This window comes from Prionailurus viverrinus, chromosome B3 (assembly GCF_022837055.1).
Source record: "Prionailurus viverrinus isolate Anna chromosome B3, UM_Priviv_1.0, whole genome shotgun sequence".
Classification (NCBI taxonomy): Eukaryota; Metazoa; Chordata; class Mammalia; order Carnivora; family Felidae; genus Prionailurus; species Prionailurus viverrinus.
In genome coordinates, this window is record NC_062566.1 from 67,285,125 (window position 1) to 67,295,984 (window position 10,860).

Here is a 10,860-nt window from a genome sequence, read left to right on the forward strand (position 1 = left end):
ACATAGTATTAGAAGTCTTAGCCTCTGCAATCAGACAACACAAAGAAATAAAAGGCATCCAAATCGGCCAGGAGGAAGTCAAACTTTCACTCTTTGCAGATGACATGATACGCTACAAGGAAAACCCTAAAGATTCCACCAGAAAACTGCTAGAACTGATTCATGAATTCAGCAAAGTTGCAGGATATAAGATCAATGCACAGAAATTGGTTGCATTCCTATACGCCAACAATGAAGCAACAGAAACAGAAATCAAGGAATCGATCCCATTTACAACTGCACCAAAAGCCATAAAATACCTAGGAATCAATCTAACCAAAGAGGTGAAAAATCTATGCACTGAAAACTATAGAAAGCTGATGAAAGAAATTGAACAAGACAAAAAAATGGAAAAAGTTTCCATGCTCCTGGATAGGAAGAACAAATATTGTTAAAATGTCAATACTACCCAAAGCAATCTACATATTCAATGCAATCCGTATCAAAAAGACATCAGCATTCTTCACAGAGCTAGAACAAACAATCCTAACATTTGAATGGAACCAGAAAAGACCTGAATAGCCAAAGCAATCTTGAAAAAGAAAACCAAAGCAGGAGGCATCACAATCCAGGACTTCAAGCTGTACTACAAAGCTGTAATCAACAAGACAGTATGCTACTGGCACAAAAACAAACACTCAGATCAATGGAACAGAATAGAGAACCCAGAAATGGACCCACAAATGTATGGCCACTTGATCTTTGACAAAGCAGGAAAGAATATCCAATGGAATAAAGACAGTCCCTTCAGCAAGTGGTGCTGGAGAAACTGGACAGCGACATGCCAAAGAATGAACCTGGACCACTTTCTTACACCAGACACAAAAATAAACTCAAAATGGATGAAAGACCTCAATGTAAGACAGGAAGCCATCAAAATCCCCCAAGGAGAAAGCAGGCAAAAACCTCTTTGACCTTGGCCGCAGCAACTTCTTACTCAACACGTCTCCAGAGGCAAGGGAAACAAAAGCAAAAATGAACTACTGGGACCTCATCAAAATAAAAAGCTTCTGCATAGTGAAGGAAACAATCAGCAAAACTAAAAGGCAACTGACAGAATGGGAGAAGATATTTGCAAATGACATATCAGATAAAGGGTTAGTATCCAAAATCTACAAAGAACTGATCAAACTCAACACCCAAAAAACAAATAATCCAGTGAAGAAATGGACAAAAGACATGAATAGACAATTCACCAAAGAAGACATCCAGATGGCCAACCGACACATGAAAAAATGCTCAACATCACTCATCATCAGGGAAATACAAATCAAAACCACAATGAGATACCACCTTACAACTGTCAGAATGGCTAACATTAACAACTCAGGCAACAACAGATGTTGGTGAGGATGTGGAGAAAGAGGACCTCTTCTGCATTGCTAGTGGGAATGCAAGCTGGTGCAGCCACTCTGGAAAACAGTATGGAGGTTCCTCAAAAAACTAAAAATAGAACTACCCTATGACCCAGCAATTGCACTGCTAGGCATTTATCCAAGGGATACAGGTGTGCCGTTTCGAAGGGACACATGCACCCCCATGTTTATAGCAGCACTATCAACAATAGCCAAAGTATGGAAAGAGCCCAAATGCCCATCGATGGATGAATGGATAAATAAGATGTGGTATACACACACACACACACACACACACACACACACACACACACACACACAATGGAGTATTACTCAGCAATCAAAAAGAATGAAATCTTGCCATTTGCAATTACGTGGGTGGAACTGGAGGATATCATGCTAAGTGAAATTAGTCAGAGAAAGACAAATAACATATAACTTCACTCATGAGGATTTTAAGACACGGAACAGATGAACATAAGGGAAGGGAAACAAAAATAATATAAAAACAGGGAGGGGGACACAACATAAGAGACTCTTAAATATGGAGAACAAACAGAGGGTTACTGGAGGGGTTGTGGGAGGGGGAATGGGTTAAGTGGGTAAGGGGCATTAAGGAATCTACTCCTGAAATCATCGTTGCATTGTGTGGTAATTTGGATGTAAATTTAAAAAATAAAATTAAAAAAAGAAAAGAAAATGGTAGGAGACCAAGGGAGAAGCCCATGATGATTCTTCTTAGAGAAAAACATTTTTGTATCAAAATAGGGATTCCCCGTTTGATGTGTATTACCAATCAGCCTTCTGAAAGACAACAAAGAGAAAACTGCAGTTACCCAGGGGGTGATGCATTTTTCTTGAAGTGTTCTTGGGGAGAAGAAGTGGATTGGCCTCATAAAAAGTAGTCAAAAAATCCTCTGAGCAACTCTAGAATTCCAAATATTCTTCCTCTATAAGTATCACCCACCTGGAGGAGGAGTCCAAAAGTCTAGCTGAGTGTGCAGTCCCCAATGCAGCAAGAAGTGGGTTTTGGTGAGTCTGTAAAGAAACCTCAGAATGTCTGATTTAAGGAGCCAATATTTTAAATAACATCTTCATTTCTTTTCCTTATTAGAGAAGTAACACATTTTCAATACAGAAACATTAGGAAATTTGAGAAAATCACAAATCTTAAAAAAACAAAAACAAGTTAGCTGTAATCTCACCAGTTGAAGATACTCTTCATATTCACCAATGTCCAACTATTATTTTGTGTCTGGTTAAATTTAAAACTAAAATGTGTGATAGGATACATACTATTTTATGTTCTGCTTTTTTTCTTCTTTTCTCCTTTTGGTGTTCTTTGTTGTTGTGTTCTTTTGTTTGTTTGTTGCTTAACAATATATAGGGAATATTTTCCCATTCCTATAAGCTTTCTCCTAGGGTGTTTTTTATAGTGGCAGCATTGTTTTCCATCCTAGATTCCCTTCATTTATTTTTTTCCCATAGTTTGTTTATTTAAGTAATCTCTACACCTAACATGAGGAACAAACTCATGACCGAGGTCAAGAACCACCTGCTCAACCGACTGAGCCAGCCAGGTGCCCCGCCATCACTTTTTATCCTTTCTCTTATTGCGGAGTACTTCAGTTATTTTCCCTACTCAGGACAACAGCCTGAGAACTGAGAACTGTGTTTGAAATTTTGCCTCAGTGGTGGTGGCCTTCCCCCTGCCACAGCTGTTTCAAGTGCATGTGATTACCAGGGTGGGGATCTGTTCTCCTTAAAATTCTTGTAAAGACTTTTTCTTTTTAATTTGGAGACAGGTTTACTGTGTTTGACACTTACTGGAAGGCTAAATAAAATTATATTATCAGAGGTTTTCCTTTAGAAAATAAGCATATTCCTTCATGGAGAACAAAATCCCATAGTTTAGCATTGTAAATCAAAACTTTCCAAACTATCCCCATGCATTATTCCCAGCAATTGTTCATATTGTCATATAGCTACAATTTCCAATGTCTTTCTTTCCTTGTGTAGATTCCTATTTTCACCTGCTGTCATTTTTTCTCTATCTTAAAGACTTCTTTCAGGCAATGAACTCTTTTAGCTTTGGTATGTCTGAAAAAGTCATTATTTAGGGGGGTGTCGCCTGGATGGCTCAGTCAGTTAAGCGTGTGACTCTTGGTTTCAGCTCCGTTTATGATCTCATGGTTCATGAGTTTGAGCCCCACTTGAGGCTCTGGGCTGACAGCATGGAGCCTGCTTGGGATTCTTTCTCTCCCTCTCTCTCTGCCCCTCCACTACTCATTCTCTCTCTCTCTTTCTCTCTCTCTCTCTCTCTCTCTCTCTCTCTCTCTCTCTCTCAAAATAAATAAACCTTAAGGAAAAGTCACCGTTTGGGGGGGGGGGTCCCTGGGTGGCTCAGTCAGTAAAGTGTGTGACTTTGGCTCAGGTCATGATCTCATGGTTTGTGGGTTCAAGCCCCATGTTGGGCTCTGTGCTGACAGCTCAGAGCCTGGAGCTGCTTCAAATTTTCTGTGTCTCTCTCTCTCTCTGCCCCTCCCCCTGATCACTCTCTGTCTCTCTCTCTCTCTCAGAAATAAATAAACATTAAAAAAAATGTTTTTAAGTCACTGTTTGGGGCTCCTGCATGACTCAGTCCATTGAGCACCAGGTCTTGATCTCAGGGTTGTTAGTTCAAGCTCCATGCCCATGGAGCCTACTTTAAAAAAAAAGTATTTGTTTAATAAGCCTAATAACAGAGACACATCTCATAAGTTTATCAATATAAAGGGTACAAATAAAATGTCATAACAGAAATAAGATGTAAAAACAGATGCTGCAAATATTAAATAGCTTATGAATAGCTTTGTGTTGATATATATATTTAAAAATTTTTTATTTACATACAGTATAACTTTAGTTCCAGGTATACAATCACTTCATACATCATCCGGTTATGCTGATATATTTAAAATTCTTTAGATGAAATGGATAAATTCCTAGATAAAAATACAACCTGATAAAGCTATCTCAAGAAGAAATAGAGGGCCACCTGGGTGGCTCAGTTAAGCATCCAACTCTTGATTTATGCTCAGGTCATGACCTCACAGTTCATGAGTTTGAGCCCCGTGTCAGGGTCTACACTGACAGTGTGGAGCCTGCTTGGGATTCTCTCTCTACCCCCCTCTCTCTGCCTCAAACTCGCTCTCTCTCTGTCTCTCAAAATAAATAAATAAACTTCAAAAAAAAAAAAAAGAATAGAAAACTCAGTATCTACATAACAATATAAAGAGATTGAAACATAAGTTAAAAACAGTCACATAGAAAATGCCAGCACCAGACAGCCTTACAGATGAGTTCTGTAAATAGTAAAATAACACACAATTCCAATTATAGGAAATAGAAAAAGAAGGAATACTCTTCAACTCATTTCTGAAGGCTAACATACAACCTGGATACTAAAATCAGACAAGATAATACAAATAATAATAATAATAATAATAATAATAATACATACCAATTTCATTCATGACCATAAATGCAAAATAAAATCCTTAAATATTAGCAAAGTAAATTCATTTATATATAAAAAGACAGTTTAGCATAACCAAAATGGATTTATCTCAAAGCTGGTTTAATAGTCTAAAATCAACTAATGCAATTCACCCAGAATTAACCAAGAAAAGAAGGCAGAAGTGAAAAAGAACAAAGGTGGGGCACCTGGGTGGCTCAGTCCACTGAACATCTGACTCTTGATTTCTGCTCAGGTCATGATTTTGTGGTTTGTGGGATAGAGCCTGGAATCAGGCTCTTCCCTGACAATGCAGATCCTGCTTGAGATTCTCTCTCTCCTCTCTCTTTGCCCCTACCCCGTTCTCTTTTTCTCTTTCTCTCTCATAATAAATAAATAAATTTTAAAAGAAAAAGAAGAAGAGCAAAGGCTTTTATTTGGGGTCTCAGAGTTACAATGTGGGACTAGATTTAAGGGTAACCAGAAAAGTGCCCCCTCAGGTGGGGAAAGCTGGGGGTTTTTTATGAGAAAGAAAGAAGGGGTAATTACATGCTTTAGATAAGAGAAGGAAGAAAAAAACAGGTAATTTGGTGCTAATTGATTGAACTGCTTCTGATTACTATCTTACTGATTACTTTATTGGTGCTATCAAATGAAACGGTCACTGGTATGTATTAATTAACTTTCCTGTCCTCACATGATCCTAATGCCAGTTGCTCATTTGAAATTTTATGAGGAACCGCTTGTAAAACCATTGTGGCTTCTGGCCCAGTCCAAGAGTTCATTAGTTGACAAGGAAAATAGAGCTTCAAAATGGAGTTGCTTATGTCCAGAAATTTTATTCAATTCCACTCCATTAACTGATTAGGACGGAAATAGTATATGACTGTGTCATCAGATGAAGAAAAATTATTCAACAAAATTCACAATCCATTTACAGGTGGAAACGGAGAGCAGAAGGGAAGGGAACTTTCCCATTCTGAAAACAGAATCTGTAAAAAATCCTTAGCACCAGCAGGACCTATTACAATGGCCCATTAAAGATTTATTGAAAGCTCTCTTATAGCAAGCAATAGGCTACGTGCTAAAGGTCACAAACGAAGACAATACAATCACAGCTCCTGGAATTATGGGGGGAAATGAAAATAAGAGTATCCAGTTTTGTCAGCCTTATTCCAGGACAGTAAAATCTCCAGACCAGTTTCTTTCATGGGCACCCAGCCTGTCAGTCCGTGGATGGCTGCCCTAGAGTCAGGTGCCTTCCTTTGATTTAAAGCCTTGACATGATTTTGGTGGAGTCACAGGGTAGAGAAGAAAGTCACCTACAGATTCTCCCTCTTGTGGGTAGAAAAACTGCCTTCAGAAATGGATTGTGTAGGGGCACCTGGGTGGCTCCAAGGATAAAGCATGCAACTCTTGATCTCAGGGGTCTTTGGGCATGGTGCGCACTTAAAAAAAAAGAAAAACAAAGAAAAGAAATGAAGTGTGTATACAATGGATTACAAGATTAAACAAACTGGGGCGCCTGGGTGACTCAGTTTGTTGGGCATCTGACTTTGTGTCAGGTCATGACCCTGACGGGGTCAGGTCATGATTTGTGGGTTCCAGCCCCCCTTTGGGGGGGCTGACAGCTTAGAGCCTGAAGCCTGCTTCGGATTCTGTGTCTCCCTCTCTCTCTGCCCCTCTCCTACTTGCTCTCTGTCTCTCTGTCAAAAATAAATGAACACTAAAAATTAAAAAAAAAAAAAATGAAACAAACTCTTTTCCAGTACAGTGAAACTGTAAAGCTTATAGCATAAGTAGCTGCTCTGTACTTAATCTTTTCTTTCCTTCATATCTACAGAGCTGGAATGTAAATCTGAAGGTGGTAAATTCAATACTAAAGAGCATGAGAGCATGAAAGTCATGATAAAATTCAGAAATCTGTTCTTTGAAAGTTAGACTGTAATCATATTGGCTGAATTTTCTGCTTCTTCACCTGTTACCCCCCAGCCGTGTGTTGGTAACCACAAAATTTCCAACTTATCAACCCAGGAAAAATTTCTGGTCTCTGCTTGGCCAACGGATTCAGGTGGCGCAGCGCCCCCTGCGGGCCAATGAGGTGGCCGCGAGCACCTGCCAGAGTCCCTGCTTCACCACTTCTCTCCTCCAGGTAGCGGCTCCTTCCAGTGCTGTTTCCCAGCTTCAGGGCTTTGTTTCTGGAAAGGCAGCGGGCTTCCCCCGTTGGATGTTGTCCCTAATCCCCTCCGCAGGAGCCCGCTGGGGAGAAGGGAGCTGAAGGTGGGGAAGAAAGACCCTATGAGCCGGACCACTCAGGGCTGCCTAGGGCCAGTGCCACTGCGAGTTGTTACCAGAGCACCTTGTGGGCAAATCTGCCCGGCCAGCCGGGCCTGTGTAGCCACTCAGTGAGAGCAAGGCTTTTCCACAGTAGATGCCCATTACCCAGGCTCTCCCCAACTCCTCCATCCCCATTTTGTCTTGCACCAAAAAAAATTGACACCGTGGCCGGCGTGTCCAGTGGAGTGGTGATTTGGGGGCAGAGGCTGGGAGAGAGATGCAGGAAGTGCACATGAATGGTTACAATGAGAGATCCCTATACGAGAGGAGAAGCATTACAGGGAAGTCTTTGGCCAGGGCCTCAAACGTTTGGAGGTGTGGGGTGCAAGTCACTTAGCTTCCTGTGTGAGGTGCAGGAGTCATCTAGCCATCCAGGTGAACAGGTGCCCCGTCCTCACAGCCTACAGGGATGGGCCTAAGGTGGTAATAGCAGTGCAGGGGTCTGGTTCCTATGCGGCAAAGCACACTGACATCGTGAGTACCTTTGTGACTGTTGTGTACACAGCAGCTGTTGGTAGAGGGCAGAGGTGGAATTCTGCAGAAATATGCCAACGTGGCCACATCCTCAAGAATGAAGGTATTGATCGTCTTGCATTTACCCCTGTGCATCAGCCACCATCACCTCACCATCACCTCACAGCATCGGTGGTGTCCTCCAGGGACCCAGGACCTGGTGTTGTCTGTATGTTTTGTAGAGGAGAGCAGGCCTGGGGTGAAGAGTTTGCTCCAGGAAGAGAAGGTGGAGGAAGGTCCACATCAGATTCACGCTCCCTGTGAAAACAGGTCAAGAAGAGTGGGGTCAGAGAGTGGGTCCCCTTCCTCCTAAGTACCTATTTCTAAGAATTCCTTGCCCCAAATACTTAATGTCATAAATTCTCTTCTCCTGACCTATCTACACTCACTCTTCTTGTACTCACAGCAACTACTGTCCTCACATCCTCCTTCTACCTCACATCCCTTCATTTCTCTGGGTAAGAGACAAGGAGAGAGAAGGACTTGTCAATAAAGGAGATGCCTACCACCTACTCACCCCTGTATGGGACTGTCATACAAGGTTATTTCCCAACCCCAAAGTAGATTCTTGCTCCTTAATTGAGCAGTCCAGTTAACCTAAAATTTTACATCTCTAAAGTGTTTGCATCTATCAGCCACATGATTCCTAGCCTGTGAGGGAAGTGGGTGTCCCTGCTAGCTCAGAACGGAATTGACAAACCATATGACTTGCATCATAAAAAATGTTTACACTTCCTGAAATACATACACATACACACACACACACACACACACACACACACACACACACACTTCTTTAAATACATATGCCTGTTTTATTTTTTTAATGTTTATTTATTTTGAGAAAGAGAGAGTGTGTGCAGGGTATGAAAGGGCAGAGAGAGAGTGAGAGAGAATCCCAAGCAGGCTCCACACTGTCAGCCACAGAGCCCAGCTCAGGACTCCATCCAATGGATCATGAGGTCATGACCTAAGCTGAAACCAAGAGTTGGACGCTTAACCTACTGAGCCACCCAGGCACCCCTACACATGCCTGTTTTAAATGCTATTGAAAAGAAAATGTGGAGCATCTGAGTGGCTCAGTCAGTTAAGCAACCAACTCTTAAGTTTCTGTTCAGGTCAGAATCTCATGGTTCGTGAGTTCAAGCCCCACATCAGTCTCTGAGCTGACAGTGTGGAACCTTTGGGATTCTCTCTCTGCCTCTCTCAAAATAAATAAAATAAACTTAAAAAAAAAAGAAAATGTGAGCATTTCAATTCTAAGGGAGTAGACTTCATGTTTCCCCCACATATTTCTTTGCCTCAAAATAAGGATCCCCAACTCTTCCTTGGATAGGGTCCATCATCAGGAAACTTTCCAACTGATGTTCAGGGTTTCTGAGTACTGCCTGGGTGTCAGGTTCCTGTCTCTGAGTCTAATATTCTAACTCCTTTTTTTCATAGCTGGGAGTCCCAGGGAAGAGTTTTTGCCGAGCAGATGACATCCACAGAAATAGATATGTCCCTCTCAAGAGTGGATATGCCTAGCAAAAATGGAACCTCCACCGCCTCTCTCTTTCCTCTAATCCTGAAGAAATGACATTGTAGATATTTTCTTCCCAGACCTCAGGATGAAGGCCACATGGAAAAAGTCTGTAATGATCTTAAACACATTGCCTAGATGGACTAATTTCACGTTTACTACTTCACATCTAGAATGTTTACCAGCATCAGACAGAGTGCTGATGACATCGCAAGCATGAAGAGAGGAACCTGCCGTTTGGTGCCTGTCTGTCACAAGCTTGCTATGGGAGGTAGGCAAATCACCTCATCCTCCACTTGTTAGCTCTAAAATGAAGGTTATAGACTAAAGATTTTCCACTCTGCCATTCTTTCACTCCCTAATTGAGCATTACTTGTGTGCATCAGCCCACATGGGATTTGTGTGTGTGTGCATGTTAGTTCGTATATGTTCAGGTAAGGAGAAATATTTTGTTTGCAAATCGGGTTTCCACTTGAGAACTGTTCATCTAATTAAGGCCAACTGTTCTTAAAAGTGATTGTTAGTTTATTCAGGCAAAAAAATATATATTAGTCACTTTTATGTAAAGATTGCATTGTTTTTGTCTCCACAGTTAAAACGGTGAGTGTTCTCATTACAGAAGAAGCTGCCTGAGACTTGGGTCTGCATTTCAGTAAGGCAAAGGATGGAATTAGTACATATGACTTCCCAGAACTCCAAAACTAGCTAGCTTAGGGACCTTGCTAATGAAGGTGGCAGGAGGTGCACATACAGTCAATCAACAAGTTATAGTGTAAGCAGGTTTCATGGCTCTTAATAGGTTTCCCAGGCAGATGGGTCTCAAAAGCCTTTTGTGCAATTAGGCAACAGGACAAAAGCAATTAGGCAATCTGACAAACTTGAGTTGAGGTGGAATGCCTAGATTTCAACATCCTTTAACTTCTATCTACTTTATCATGGCCAAGAACAGAGCACTTCCTCTTTTTGAACTTTACTTTGCTCAGTTACTTTTGTTTAAGTTGCACAACAGTTCTTATTTACAGCTCTCACAATTTGGTGTGTTCATGGCCCTGCATATCTGGCCATTGGGCTTAAAGTGTCCAATCTTCTGGTGTGTTCCACTTGGCTAAATAGTATGTACAGGGTCTCATTATTCAGAAGTAGTAGAGCTTTGACTCAAACCAGTGTCCTTTATCTGACCTTAACTTTCTGAAGAGGATATGCACCAGGCAGCAGGACAAGGAAATGTTTAGAGATTTGTTCTCCATGAAAACACTTGTCTTCATATTGAGAAGAAAGTTGCCTTTGTAGCGTGAGACTAACCTAGCCCTCTGAAGACGCCCAAGAGGAAAAAGCACATTACCTAAAATTAGTAGCTGTGATTAGTGGCAGTCACTGGACAACATTTAGCTTAATCAACAAAAATTTATAAGGAGATTTAGCTCAAGGTAAATATGTTTGCAGGACGCCTGGGTGGCTCAGTTAGTTGAGCATCTGACTCTTGGCTCAGGTCATGACCTTGCATTTTGTGAGTTCAAGCCCCACATCAGGCTCTGCGCCACCAGTACAGAGATTCTCTCTCTCTCTCTTTCTATCTCTCTCTCTCTTCCCCTCCCCTG

At 41.4% G+C, this 10,860-nt stretch overlaps 1 protein-coding gene across 1 annotated transcript in view; it reads right to left on the bottom strand.

The window, feature by feature from the left end:
* The window catches only part of RNASE1 (ribonuclease A family member 1, pancreatic), a 44,386-nt gene extending 40,756 nt beyond the window's left edge, over positions 1-3,630 (bottom strand). Inside the window, exon 1 of the mRNA XM_047861543.1 lies at positions 2,362-3,630. The gene's annotated coding sequence lies outside the window, so the exon portion shown is untranslated. The remainder of the gene's footprint in view (positions 1-2,361) is intronic.
* Between the last annotated feature and the right edge of the window lie 7,230 nt (positions 3,631-10,860).